The sequence below is a fragment of the Trachypithecus francoisi genome, unplaced genomic scaffold (assembly GCF_009764315.1).
Source record: "Trachypithecus francoisi isolate TF-2019V2 unplaced genomic scaffold, Tfra_2.0 Lachesis_group9, whole genome shotgun sequence".
NCBI classification, from domain to species: Eukaryota; Metazoa; Chordata; class Mammalia; order Primates; family Cercopithecidae; genus Trachypithecus; species Trachypithecus francoisi.
Genome location: NW_022681474.1, coordinates 72,968,777 through 72,983,554, shown reverse-complemented (window position 1 = coordinate 72,983,554; position 14,778 = coordinate 72,968,777). Strand labels below are relative to the sequence as shown.

General features: G+C 39.2%; 1 long non-coding RNA gene across 1 annotated transcript in view; it reads right to left on the bottom strand.

Annotated features, from left to right (window-relative positions):
* Nucleotides 1–1,204: 1,204 nt before the first annotated feature.
* Nucleotides 1,205–14,778, bottom strand: part of LOC117082345 — a 48,364-nt gene continuing 34,790 nt past the window's right edge. Inside the window, exons 2-3 of the long non-coding RNA XR_004436560.1 lie at nucleotides 9,920–10,049; nucleotides 1,205–1,243 (exon numbers count right to left, since the gene is read on the bottom strand). This is a non-coding gene — a long non-coding RNA (uncharacterized LOC117082345). The remainder of the gene's footprint in view (nucleotides 1,244–9,919; nucleotides 10,050–14,778) is intronic.

Here is a 14,778-nt window from a genome sequence, read left to right as displayed (position 1 = left end):
TTCTTAAAGTGGCTTCTCCCTCAGTTTTTTCCAACTCAAATAATGGAAACTCCATCCATTTTGGTTTAGGCCCCGAACCTTAGAATCATCCTTCACTTACTTGTTTCTCTCATCCCACATCTAATCTGAAAATTATTTATGACCTTAAAAATCCAAATTCATACTACTTCTCACTTCCATCACGTGTCATGTTTGTATAAGCCAGCGTTATCTCTTCCCTGGGTTGTGGCAATAACTTTCAGACTTTCATTCTTATCTCAGCAACAGTCAATCTTCAACACACACAAAAAGGTAAATTATTTTCATCTAGGAGATCACGTACATTCTCTGCTTAAAACCAACAGCTCCTCATCCTACTTGGAGAAAAATTTAAAGTCCTTAGAATGGCCTCCATGCTTGTAAAACCTGGTAGCCCATTATCTTGCTGAGTTCATTTCCAAAAATTCTCTCTGCTCACTATATTGCAACCATACTGCCCTTTTCGGTATTCACCGAACATTCTAGACAAGCCACTGCCTCAGGCCCTTTGCATTTACTGTTCCCTGTGGTTAGATTGCTTATACCATAGGTATGTATTTCCATTATTTGCTCAAACGTTAGCTTCTCATTAAGACCTTTCTGAACCACCCTATTTAAAACTGAACTTTGTCAACTTGCAAGTCACCTCCAATTTCTTTTTTCTTAAAATCTTTCTCTAAAGCACTTATTACTATATTACTCTTTTAATATATATCTTCGTTTTGCTTGTGTTTTTTACACCTCCACTAAAATGTAGGCTTCCTAAAGGAAAGCATTTTGTCTGTTTTACTCATTGCTCTATCCCCAGTACTCAGAACAATACTTTACAAATAGAGGTTCAATAAAGATTTATTAAATGAATGAATGAATAAAATGAGGAAGTAGTGTGACTAGTTCTTGGATCACATAGCTGCCTCGTTTAAATTTCAGGTAGCATCATGGCTTCAGGAGAATCAGTTTCCTAAACCATTGCTATGGTTGAAATGTGTCTCCCAAAATTAATGTGTTGGGACCTTAATCCTGAATGCCACAGTGTTAGGAGATGGGACCTTTTGGGGAAGTGTTTACATCATGAGGGCTCCACCATTATGAATGAGTTAATGCCATTATAGAAGAATTTGGTGAGGGAGTGTGGTCCCGTTACCTTTCTATCTTCTATCACGTAAGGACACAGCAAGAAGACCCAATGCCAGCACCTTGATCGTGCACTTTCCAGTCTCCAGAACTGTGAAAAATAAATTTCTGTTCTTTATAAATTATCCAGTCTCAGATATTCTGTTATAGCAGCACAAATGTAATAAGATAACCATCAATTAGGATGCAGGAAGAAAGTGCAGGGCAGATTCCAATGTGTCATCATACTAGAACCCATTTGGCCTTTTCTGTTCTTTTTCACTTGGTGATATGCCCTGCTCTATTCCCTCTCCACCCACCCCCCTGCTGTGGGGACATATGCATAAACTGAGAGAAAGGTAGTTGGTACAACAGTTGAGGGTGATATGGGAGTCCTGCCATTTGCCCATATAGCTTTCTTGTGCTCTCTAGACTTGCTTGTGTCTGATACCAGTGGTACCACTTCCATCTTATGAGGATTTCTGTTGAGCCCTCCGAACCTTATGCCTTGATGAGTCTGGTGAGCCAGCCCCTGATGGGCATTCATGTCACATGGCCAGTTGCTGTATCATATCTAATACTGTATCTGTAATAGGGTTCAGTAGCATGCAAAGGAGCTGTTTTAGAATGGCCTAGAGTTCTCTGCAGTACATAGAACGGCCTTGCTACAAATACGGACCTACGTTTCTCCTAATACGATTTGCCATAAACTCTACATAACATACATTCTTAGCACAGGTACATCTAATACCATAAAGCTTGGTAAGTCCGTGCCCCAAGTGTCAGGGTTGCTTGTACCCTATCTTAGGTTTTTTTCAGATCGCTTTCCTGCTCTGGGACCCATTCAAAGCTGGAAGTCTTTCATGTCTCAGTAAATGGGGGAAAAGAGTCTTCCTCCCTCCCTCCCTCCCTCCCTCCCTCCCTTCCTTCCTTCCTTCCTTCCTTCCTTCCTTCCTTCAGATGGAGTGTTGCTCTGTTGCCTGGCTGCAGTGCAGTGGTACAATCTTGGCTCATTGCAACCTCCGCCTCCCAGGTTCAAGCGATTCTCCTGCCTCAGCCTCCCGAGTAGCTGGGACTACAGATGCCCGCCACCAAGCCCAGCTAATTATCTGTATTTTTAGTAGAAATGAGGTTTCACCATGTTAGCCAGGATGGTCTTGATCTCCTGACCTTGTGATACGCCCACCTTGGTCTCCCAAAGTCTTGGGATTATAGGCGTGAGCCACTGTGCCTGGCTGGAAACAGTATTTCTAAGTGTGGAATACATTACATCCAGAGGCTACAAAAACCTACAAGGCATTATGCTTCCTTCATAGTTGGTGCCAGAGGGCTGGGGAGAAAAGTTATGAAATGCTATAATTTGTCATTTACTTTGGTGGGGATGTCCCAGCATAACCCAGATCATTAGACTTCAAAAAATGTTCTTCAAGTGTCAAGCCCCTGAATATTCATAAGGTTTATCATTCTACCTTTTGGAGCATATGTGTCTTACAAGGCTTTGTAGCATACTTCCACTTCTTATTCATACCATATAATTGACATATGTCATTGACTGAGAGGACTCATGTTCTGATCCAGACACATATGGTTCAGGTCCCTTCAAACGATATCTTTTTTCTCTCTGTCTTTTATTGTTATTTTTAAAAATAATTTTGAGACAGCATCTTGCCCAGGCTGGAGTGCAGTAGCACAATCACAGCTCACTACAGCTTTGGTCTCCCAGACTCAACTGATCCCTCCACGTTAGCCTCTCGAGTAGCTGGCTAAAGTGACTACAGGTATGTGCCACCACACCCAGTTAATCTTTTTTATTTTTTGTAGAGACAGCATCTCACTCTGTTTCCCAGGTTAGTCTCGAACTCCTGGGCTCAAGTGATCCTGCCACCTCAACCTCTCAAAGTGTTGGGATTACAGATGTGAGCCAGTTGGAAAAGAAGTATCTGACAGGTTAATATCAAGATACAATATGGCTGAAATTGTAATTTGCCCTACCACATATATATCTGGCATTGCAGCTGCAATTGCGGCTACTTGTTGAGTTGAATTTTGGGTTATCTATTCTCACCCTCCAGGATCCATTTGGTTTTCACAGGGGCATATCTTGGTTGGAAAAGGGGGAAAATACAGTTTCTTAGTCTTCTACTTGGCTTTTCCCACTACAATAGTTCTTATCCCCACAGCCCATAGAAGCAATGTATAGGTTCTGACAATTCTCAGGTATGTTTATTTCAATTATACATTCAGGGTCTGGGAGAATGACCAGGGAGTAGGTCCATGGACCCCAGTAGACTCATAATAGGCAGGACCTGGGCCCGAACTGCATTTATTACATGACTCCCATCTAGCCCTACTCTAATAGGTATCCATGATGATACTCTGGGTCCCCAGATATCAATGTTAATTTAGACTCTCTTTCAAACAGTTCTTGAAATATTTGGATATTTATCTTTTTCCAGTGTAGAATTATTTGAGTAAATGCCTTGAGATTCCTTTATGGATGAACTGATGGAATCATTATCAAGTAACTTTCCCATGGTATTATGGAATCTTTTTCCCTGGGGACATGACCTTTCTGTCAGTCAATATATTCTAGGTTTGGGAATGGTTCCAGTCAGGATATTGGACCAAAGATTGTAAATTTTTATTGGGGTATCTACCATCAGCCTCTTGATCTTCTGCCTTTGATTTCTTCTCACTGTATAATTCGAATGATACCCTCACATTATGCCCATCTATCTTGGGAATATTCTATTCTATTTACCAACTTCTTTGTAGTTTTCAGCGCAGCCTCTTTGACTACCACTTTGACCTTAATAGATATTATGAGAATGGTATCCTCCTTGCTTTTGTAATTTAAGTGGAGCCACCTGGCTTCTAAGAGCTGAGGATCCTCTCATCCTCATTGTTTTCAGGGAGCCAGTTCTTTTTTTCCCCCCCTCCTCCCTCCCCATGATAGGCCCCAGTGTGTGATGTTCCCCTTCCCGAGTCCAAGTGATCTCATTGTTCAGTTCCCACCTATGAGTGAGAACATGCGGTGTTTGGTTTTCTCTTCTTGTGATAGTTTGCTAAGAATGATGGTTTCCAGCTGCATCCATGTCCCTACAAAGGATGCAAACTCATCCTTTTTTATGGCTGCATAATATTCCATGGTGTATATGTGCCACATTTTCTTAATCCAGTCTGTCACAGATGGACATTTGGGTTGATTCCAAGTCTCTGCTATTGTGAATAGTGCCACAATAAACATACGTGTGCATGTGTCTTTATAGCAGCATGATTTATAATCCTTTGGGTATATACCCAGTAGTGGGATGGCTGGGTCATATGGTACATCTAGTTCTAGATCCTGGAGGAATCGCCATACTGTTTTCCATAATGGTTGAACTAGTTTACAGTCCCACCAACAGTGTAAAAGTCTTCCTATTTCTCCACATCCTCTCCAGCACCTGTTGTTTCCTGACTTTTTAATGATTGACATTCGAACTGGTGTGAGATGGTATCTCATAGTGGTTTTGATTTGCATTTCTCTGATGGCCAGTGATGATGAGCATTTTTTCATGTGTCTGTTGGCTGTATGAATGTCTTCTTTTGAGAAATGTCTGTTCATATCCTTTGCCCACTTTTTGATAGGGCTGTTTGTTTTTTTCTTGTATATTTGTTTGAGTTCTTTGTAGATTCTGGATATTAGCCCTTTGTCGGATGAGTAGATTGCAAAAATTTTCTCCCATTCTGTAGGTTGCCTGTTCACTCTGATGGTAGTTTCTTTTGCTGTGCAAAAGCTCTTTAGTTTAATTAGATCCCATTTGTCAATGTTGGCTTTTGCTGCCATTGCTTTTGGTGTTTTAGACATGAAGTCCTTGCCCATGCCTATGTCCTGAATGGTACTACCTAGGTTTTCTTCTAGGGTTTTTATGGTATTAGGTCTAACATTTAAGTCTCTAATCCATCTTGAATTAATTTTCGTATAAGGAGTAAGGAAAGGATCCAGTTTCAGCTTTCTACTTATGGCTAGCCAATTTTCCCAGCACCATTTATTAAATAGGGAATCCTTTCCCCATTTCTTGTTTCTCTCAGGTTTGTCAAAGATCAGATGGCTGTAGATGTGTGGTATTATTTCTGAGGACTCTGTTCTGTTCCATTGGTCTATATCTCTGTTTTGGTACCAGTACCATGCTCTTTGGTTACTGTAGCCTTGTAGTATAGTTTGAAGTCAGGTAGTATGATGCCTCAAGCTTTGTCCTTTTGACTTAGGATTGTCTTGGCAATGCGGGCTCTTTTTTGGTTCCATATGAACTTTAAAGCAGTTTTCTCCAATTCTGTGAAGAAACTCACTGGTAGCTTGATGGGGATGGCATTGAATCTATAAATCACCTTGGGCAGTATGGCCATTTTCACGATATTGATTCTTCCTATCCATGAGCATGATATGTTCTTCCATTTGCTAGTGTCCTCTTTTATTTCACTGAGCAGTGGTTTGTAGTTCTCCTTGAAGAGGTCCTTTACATCCCTTGTAAGTTGGATTCCTAGGTATTTTATTCTCTTTGAAGCAATTGTGAATGGAAGTTCATTCATGATTTGACTCTCTGTTTGTCTGTTACTGGTGTATAAGAATGCTTGTGATTTTTGCACATTAATTTTGTATCCTGAGACTTTGCTGAAGTTGCTTATCAGCTTAAGGAGATTTTGGGCTGAGACGATGGGGTTTTCTAAATATACAATCATGTCATCTGCAAACAGGGACAATTTGACTTCTTCTTTTCCTAACTGGATACCCTTTATTTCTTTCTCTTGCCTGATTGCCTTAGCCAGAACTTCCAACACTATGTTGAATAGGAGTGGTGAGAGAGGGCATTCCTGTCTTGTGCCAGTTTTCAAAGGGAATTTTTCCAGTTTTTGCTCATTCGGTATGATATTAGCTGTGGGTTTGTCATAAATAGCTCTTATTATTTTGAGGTACGTTCCATCAATACCGAATTTATTGAGCGTTTTTAGCATGAAAGGCTGTTGAATTTTGTCAAAAGCCTTTTCTGCATCTATTGAGATAATCATGTGGTTCTTGTCTTTGGTTCTGTTTATATGCTGGATTACGTTTATTGATTTGCGAATGTTGAACCAGGCTTGCATCCCAGGGATGAAGCCCACTTGATCATGGTGGATAAGCTTTTTGATGTGCTGCTGAATCCAGTTTGCCAGTATTTTATTGAGGATTTTTGCATCGATGCTCATCAAGGATATTGGTCTAAAATTTTCTTTTTTTGTTGTGTCTCTGCTAGGCTTTGGTATCAGGATGATGTTGGCCTCATAAAATGAGTTAGGGAGGATTCCCTCTTTTTCTATTGATTGGAATAGTTTCAGAAGGAATGGTACCAGCTCCTCCTTGTACCTCTGGTAGAATTCAGCTGTGAATCCATCTGGTCCTGGACTTTTTTTGGTTGGTAGGCTATTAATTATTGCCTCAATTTCAAAGCCTGCTATTGGTCTCTTCAGGGATTCAACTTCTTCCTGGTTTAGTCTTAGAAGAGTGTAAGTGTCCAGGAAATTATCCATTTCTTCTAGATTTTCTAGTTTATTTGCGTAGAGGTGTTTATAGTATTCTCTGATGGTAGTTTGTATTTCTGTGGGGTCCGTGGTGATATCCCCTTTATCATTTTTTATTGCGTCTGTTTGATTCTTCTCTCTTTTCTTCTTTATTAGTCTTGCTAGCGGTCTGTCAATTTTGTTGATTTTTTCAAAAAACCAACTCCTGGATTCATTGATTTTTTGGAGGGTTTTTTGTGTTTCTATCTCCTTCAGTTCTGCTCTGATGTTAGTTATTTCTTGCCTTCTGCTAGCTTTTGAATGTGTTTGCTCTTGCTTCTCCAGTTCTTTTAATTGTGATGTTAGAGTGTCCATTTTAGATCTTTCCAGCTTTCTCTTGTGGGCATTTAGTGCTATAAATTTCCCTCTACACACTGCTTTAAATGTGTCCCAGAGATTCTGGTATGTTGTATCTTTGTTCTCATTGCTTTCAAAGAACATCTTTATTTCTGCCTTCATTTCATTATGTACCCAATAGTCATTCAGGAGCAGGTTGTTCAGTTTCCATGTAGTTGAGCGGTTTGGATTGAGTTTCTTAGTCCTGAGTTCTAGTTTGATTGCACTGTGGTCTGAGAGACAGTTTGTTATAATTTCTGTTCTTGTACATTTGCTGAGGAGTGCTTTACTTCCAATTATGTGGTCAATTTTGGAATAAGTGCGATGTGGTGCTGAGAAGAATGTATATTCTGTTGATTTGGGGTGGAGAGTTCTATAGATGTCTATTAGGTCTGCTTGGCGCAGAGATGAGTTCAATTCCTGGATATCCTTGTTAACTTTCTGTCTCATTGATCTGTCTAATGTTGACGGTGGAGTGTTGAAGTCTCCCATTATTATTGTATGGGAGTCTAAGTATCTTTGTACGTCTCTAAGGACTTGCTTTATGAATCTGGGTGCTCAGGGAGCCAGTTCTTTAAAAGAATCTTTTACTGCCCTGGTCTACCAAGGACAGCTGTCACTGAGCTTAAAGCAGCTTTCAGTAGCACGTTCCTTATCACTTTGGTAAATAGATTGTCCTCTATTCCCTTCCATGGGGCATTATTGACTTGTGCCTTTTCTGGGTTTATGTAGAATATCCAGCCTAGCAGGCCTTTTGATCACTCCCTCCACCATCTGTCACATTTCTACTTCATTAGGTACTGGCTACTGCTTTTTCCAGGCTACCAAGAGCCATCCTAGCAGCGAATTAGTACTGTCTCCTGGGGTTCTTGATGGGGTGTAAATCCTGTATCACAGGACAGTGCTCACATATTTGATGAACTCATCCTATTCCAGCTTCTTTTTCTGTTCTCCTTAATACAGAATCTTTGGGATGCTATCTCATATAAACTTTCCTGGCTCCTGCTGGCACATGCTAGTGAAATACTGCAGTTTCCTTGATATATAGCTCTCAGTGTCTCTTAGCAGACTCAGATCTTTCCCAGGTGTATTGTATTGCAACTTTTTCCGTGATCCAGTGGCCAGGAGGGAAAGCAGGTAGATCATGATGTGTGCCATTTTGCATAGCAGAAGCTTGAGCATCTTCTTCAAACAAAAGTGGCATGCTGAATTTAGCATTTAAGAGAGAGGAATGGACCATTTATGAATGACTAAAGGGCTCAAGGGAAACTGAAGGAACCTAAAGATTCAATATTTTCCAGTACATCAGTCAATATGCTCCCATCCAAGTCTTAATGTCCTACTCCTTTCTGATCAGGACACTGCCCTTACTGTAGCAGATATGCTGGCATTGAAAATTCAGTCTTCTGTGCAGTTTCGCCTCTGTGAGGTGCTCAATGTTTTTCGTCCTCTGGCTGTAAAAGATGAGTGTTTCTTTTTATATTATCAAGGAGGCCCTCATGTTTTCACACCTCATCTTATATTGGTGATATTTCACCCTTAGACTTTCATTTTCATCTCAATTCTCCATTAGTGGGAGTTTTAACAAGTTCTCAAAATTGCATAACCAGTGATAGGATTCTTACTCTGAGGCTAGATGATCCTTCTAAATCTCATCTTATAGTTGTGTTCCTGGAACCACTTTGACAGATACTGTCTCAGGTTGACTTCCTCAGGAGACAAACTCCAAGATGTTGAGATTTGCATGCACGAGGTTAATTGAAGAATGTGTTAAGTAACAACATCTCTGATGAGTGAGAGTTGCAGAATAGGGCAAAGGAAGAAGTAGAATTGTGATGCGGTTGCAAGAGAGGACTCAGCTGACCCTATGGTGCGATATGGAGCTGTGCTCCTCTTTATAGTTGTCCTAACTGAGTGAAGACCCTTCCTACCTCAGCACCATCAGTTATTGGATGCAGCTGCTCCCTGAGAGTGGGATGTGTAATATTTGATGAGGTAGCTTATTTTAGCCTAGAACAATTCCTGCAGAGAAACTCAGTTTTGAACTATCAACATTCTACACTTCTTGCAGCCCCAGGAATGAGTGTCTCAGTCTTGAAGGTGTATTTGGGCAGTAAACCACAGAGTCTGCCTCTGTTCCCAATAGAGACTTGTTCAGTTAATGAGTGAATAGTCCTTTTTGGGTTATAGTTGATTCCTTTTAAATTCTTTACAGCAATTACCATATCACCTTTAATATCATAATTACTTGATCAATATGTATTGAATGAATAAATGAAGGAATGAATTTTAGGACTATTATCCATCAGTGGCCATACTAGGCCTTAGTTAATATACTGGAGGTTTTAAATATAATCCTTCTGCATTGCAGTTTTCCAAAGTGTGCTACTGTTACAATGAAGGGTGACGTGGCTTTACCATTTGTGTGAAACAATGACTGAAAAAAGTCACTTTGAAATGTGGTGGTGTGAGTAGACAACAGCTGAACTCAATTTAATTGCTGTTCTGCTCTTCAGTCATGACGTCAGACCCATGAGTGCCTGGTTGATGTCAATTCATTGACATGTACTGCCTCAGATAGAGGCTGAGTCTTGCTTGCGGTGGAAATGCCTAACAGCTTTATTCTGAATACTTAAGAGTATACCAGAAATGCTTTAAAATTCTTTCTTGGAAACAGATTGTTGGTAACTGCCTTATTTCCCCTCGAAATACATAGTTTGTCACCACATGCTTTAATTCTTCATTAAACAATGTCAACATTCCACTTGGTAGGAATAATTGAACCCTTTCCTTAGGTATAATTATCCTGATGAAGGTAATTAGTCAACATAGCTACTTATGAAGGAGCCCTGAATTTGGAAGGGATTCAACTTACATGTACTATGTAGTAGAAATTTAGCTTGGCATTAGATTCAACTCAGCAATAAGTACAGCCTCACTGAGGGTTCCTTGGTTATTTGGTTGGCTTTTCCTTTGTTCCTATAAACGTGATGTCTCAGGAACATCTAGCACAAAGAACACAGCATGAATTAATCCCAAAGCATACATGCTATGCAGACACAAATTATGTGTACATATTATTTTTAAAAGTAATGAAAACACACATAAGAAATTAGAATTCTAATTTTGCTTTATTCTCTCCTGCCTGTTTGCCATCTTATTAAACCTTCGGATAATGTTGTACATCCACATAAATCTCTCCTATGTCATCAACATTTGGAGTTTGGATTTCACTAAACAAATATACAGTGAAGCAACTCTTTATTGGCTTGAGATCTGAAGCAATTTGTGAGGATGAACACTTCCTTTCAAATATTAAACTTTTTAAGTGATACCCAGACCATTCTCTTTCTGGGTAAAGAGGTAAATAAATTAATTCAAAGACTTTTAAATCTCCATTGCTAAATTTTCTGGAGTGACAGGAATGCTCTATATCTTTACAGGAATTTGGGTCAAACAGGTGTTTTCAATTGTCGAAATTCAGCTAATGATCACTTTTACATCAAAGAAAAAGACTCAAGACACATATTGAACTCCAATGCTATGTATTCTGAAGAATGTATGGAGAAGTACCGATGTCTGCAATGTAATTTGAAATACATCAAAAAATAAGATGGGTTGATGGATGAATAGAAGGATAGGTAGATGGAGAGTTACATGATAAAACAAGTAGAGTGAAATGTTTATAGCAGTATCCAGGTCACAGATATAGGTGTTCTATGTAAAATTATTTTAAATTTTCATAATAAAAACCATTGAAAAAAATTGCCACTGGCAGTCCTCCTGCAGTGCCATTGAGGCAAATTTTGATCAAAATGGGCAGCAAGTAAATTTGTCCAATGTTTATTTGGTACTTATCCTGGCAAAGTTGATGCTGAGAATGATATTTTGCTAGAAGTCCATACTTAGTCTTGCTCTACCTTTCACTGTGCTAGTGGAGCAGCTTCATCCTTTCCTTCTGATTCTTATTTCAGCAGGAAGAATGTGAACAAGTGCATCCCAATGCTCTGGGATTCATTGATTCATTGATTGACTCAACCATCTATCCTTACGTTCATCCGTCCTCCACCCATTTATCCAACTTTCCTCCATCCATTCATCCATCCATCCATCCATCCATTCATTCTTCCTTCCTTCCATCCATATCTACTGTATTTCTGTCTTTGGTGCAAGAAATTTTAAAGGTTATCAAGACAGAATTCTGCAATTAGAAAAAAAAAAAAAATCTTATGGTGTCATGGGGATGTTAACATCAAGTCACTATTAGTGAAAGTTCCACTCTGACCTTGTTTATTCACTTTGTCAGACAAAATCATTTCAAAACCAGGGATGTGATATAAGATATATGAAGATATACTTGTCTGCATCTGGAACACTTCAAAAGTGGTGCTTTTGATTTTCATGGCTATTTCCAAAGCCACAAAATATTCTAGTCATGAATAAAAAGCCAAGGCTTTCCTGTGGGAAACTTTAGAGGAAATCTAACAAAACTTTTCTCAATTGGAGTAAACCATTATATACTACTTAAAAGCATTTTAGTAGCATATAAAACCAAACTAAAGCCTCTGAAAATCATGAGACCAAATCAAATGTTAAGTTTAGAATAGTCCCAACTGAATGCATCTCACCCAGGTCCTGCCAAGGGAGTTACTGCTCCCTCCAGGGCTGTCTCCTTTTTTATTGGTTTTAATTAAGTTTTACAGGATAAATTAGTTCACCATATTTGGATAACACTTGCACACACAGATGAAAAGTTCCTTTTTTTTTTTTTTTCAAATAAGTACTTTATTGCTGAAATAGCAGTCTATGTGATTCAACTACTATTGAAACTCTAGTCAATAAAATGGTCCAATGTAGCAGGAGGGAGAGAAGATGAATAAGAGAGTCAAAGAGAAAAAAGCAGAGCAGAGGAAATGGAAAGGAATAGAATATAGAAGAGGCAAGAAGAGAACAGAGAAAAACCAGGGAATGCAGGTGAAGCCATAGGGCTGTAAATAAGTTGGCTCCCTTAGTAACAGCCAAATGTGGAAAACTTACTGGCAGATATCAAACAAGTCTCTGATTCTCTTTGCTGCCACTCTGTAGTCAATAAACTGCTAGTTCAAAGTCTTCCTACTTTATTGTTTGCCATTGGAAACAAAAGTGCAAGGTACTCTGTAATCCTAAGAACCAACGATCCAGATTCCCATTCTTGGCCCTTCTATATCATCTAGAATAGAAAAAATATTTCTTTTAGCTATTCCAGCTTTGGTATTAAAATGCTTGGATGTTTTCCTTCACCTGTCTTTACCTCAGCTCAGGTATATAATTAAAAATACAAACAAACAAAAAAAAAACTTTGTTGCACCAAAGATAGAACTAGAAGCTTACAGCCATAGGTCCTTCCACATGATGGTGCTCATCTTTCTGTTTCTTATTTTCTGTCTTAAAAACTGGAGTGGCTGTGACTGGGGTTTTAAAATGATTTGGTTGATTATACATACACATTTCTGATGGCATCACAGGATTTTAATGTTGGGAGCTATTTCAGTTACGTGGTGCATTTCGGGTGTTAAAGATGAAGAGGTTATCGCAATTTGGTTATTCCTGGATGCAAACTCAGAGATAGAGATGAAGGCACAGGAAATTTTTTAGTGAATATTCATGTAATTGACATTTGTGTAATGAAAGAGAAGGAAGGAAGATTGGTCGTAGGGAGAAGTCAGGCTGTGGTGAAGTCTCAATGAATGTCTTAGCCAACTTACAGGGCTCTGGAGCTGAGAGGACACTCCACAGCTGTTCCTTTTTGGGACTAGGACTGGGCTTTTATGCTCCTGGATTGACCAGTCATTGGATACTGACTCTTCTATCAAAGCAGCATACTGTTCGGTGAAACAACTCTCTTTAGCAAAGGCACTTTCTGAAGAGGGCTGGCAACTGAGGTCACCAGCAGCACTCACAGAAGCTGCAGGTATAAATCCTGCCTTCCTAAAGGGAGAGTTTCTGGCACATTATGGCATTCACTACAGGGGGTATTTTTTTAATGTTTATGTCCCCTGGTATGTGGCATCCATAATTCCGCTTGGTTCTTTGAGCCACCTCATAGATGTACAGTTCAGTACTTTTTTCAGTTTCAGGTTGGTTCTCTGAGCAGCTATAGCTGCAGCTTCAATTTTCCTAGTAGCTTATCTTTCAACTTTGGTTTGAAATTGAGAAAGGCCAATGTGTCTCATTGGAGAAATTCCATCTGCTCTGATTCCTAGACCAGGAAGGAGCAAACTATGATGCATCAATGAGCAATATGAAGGTTCTGGATTGGTTTCCACTAATTTTTCTGATCTGTTTGCTAGTGCAGAAATGGATGAGGGTTACTTTTCCGTTTCCTGCTCATAAAGAATGTTAATATGAGTTTCAAGTCAATCCACTGGTGGATCTATATATTTTCCTTAGAGAGCTTAAGAAGAGCTCACTAAATAATATTCTTTTCCACCCATCAATCTGTGTTAGGAAGATGTATGACTGGTATCTAAGGTGCTGTCAGTGTGTTATTTTCCATGTTCCTCTCACATGTCAAATATAAAAATACAGCCTGTCAGTGTAAGGGTGATATGGGGCATTGTTCACAGAGACTGTGAAAAATCCTGTAGCGCTCCCTGATTCATCATTTCAACAACCTAATCATTTCAAAGCCCCATCTAAACAAAACAGTTAAGGCCATTCCAACTTAGAGGGTACTGAATCCGGCTCGATTCAGAAAGGAGGGAAAAATCCTAAAGGAAAAAAAAATGTTCTAGAGAAAATAAGAGAAGCCTTGTCTTAGTCTCCAATTTCAGAGTTACTGATCTTTTTCCAAAGGTTGTTTATCAGTTAATTATTCTCCACCGCACCTTGCACCCTGACATTTTTGCCGAAGTGGCCGGGAGGCCTCGTTAAATCAGAATTTCTACTTTCGGCTCACCTGTCACAGCTAAAGGCTCCCTCAAATGCATTGACATCGATTAATATTTAATGATTGAATAGTAGAAATATTGGCTCAGCACTTTTTTCCTTTTTTTCCCTTGAATTGAAAAAAAGAGCTTTTAGAATGGATTCTACTTTATATACCCAGTTCTAAATTTTTACAATGAGAAATTTACGTTTCCCTAGTAAAGGAAAATGACAGTATGTGCTCCAGGAAAAAGGCTTGACTGCAATGGGGAGAACTAACATTTAATGAACACCTGGTCTTTGCTAGGTAGTGTATGAAGTAGTTTTCATAGTTCATCTCTAATACAGCACCACTACAAGGTGAATATCATTATTTTTATTTTACAAATGAGGAAACAGGCTCAGAGAAGTTAGTGAACTTGCCTGAGGTCCTATATTCAAAGGCACAGTCAGTATTTGGATCATGAGTTGTTTGGTTAAACCGCTGATACTCCTTTCAAACAATTGTTGCCTCCCTGGGAGACAAGAAATGTGAGGCCCATTAACTCAATGCCCTAAGGATTTGACTCCAGCAATCATTTTGGGTCTCTGTGACTCAGTTTTCCCATCTGTTAAATGGGCTATAAGCTCAATCTTGAATTCTAGTTTGGGATCTTTTAGGAAAATTTTATTCCAGGGCAAGTAGAAAAGTATATAAAAATGCTAGGAAAAATTACAAAATGTATAGGATACATTTTCAGGGAGATCTATTGTCATAACAATGGCAGTGCAGAAGGACTATGCAGAAGGGAAAGAGTGGGCTTTGGATTCCAACAAACCTAGATGAAG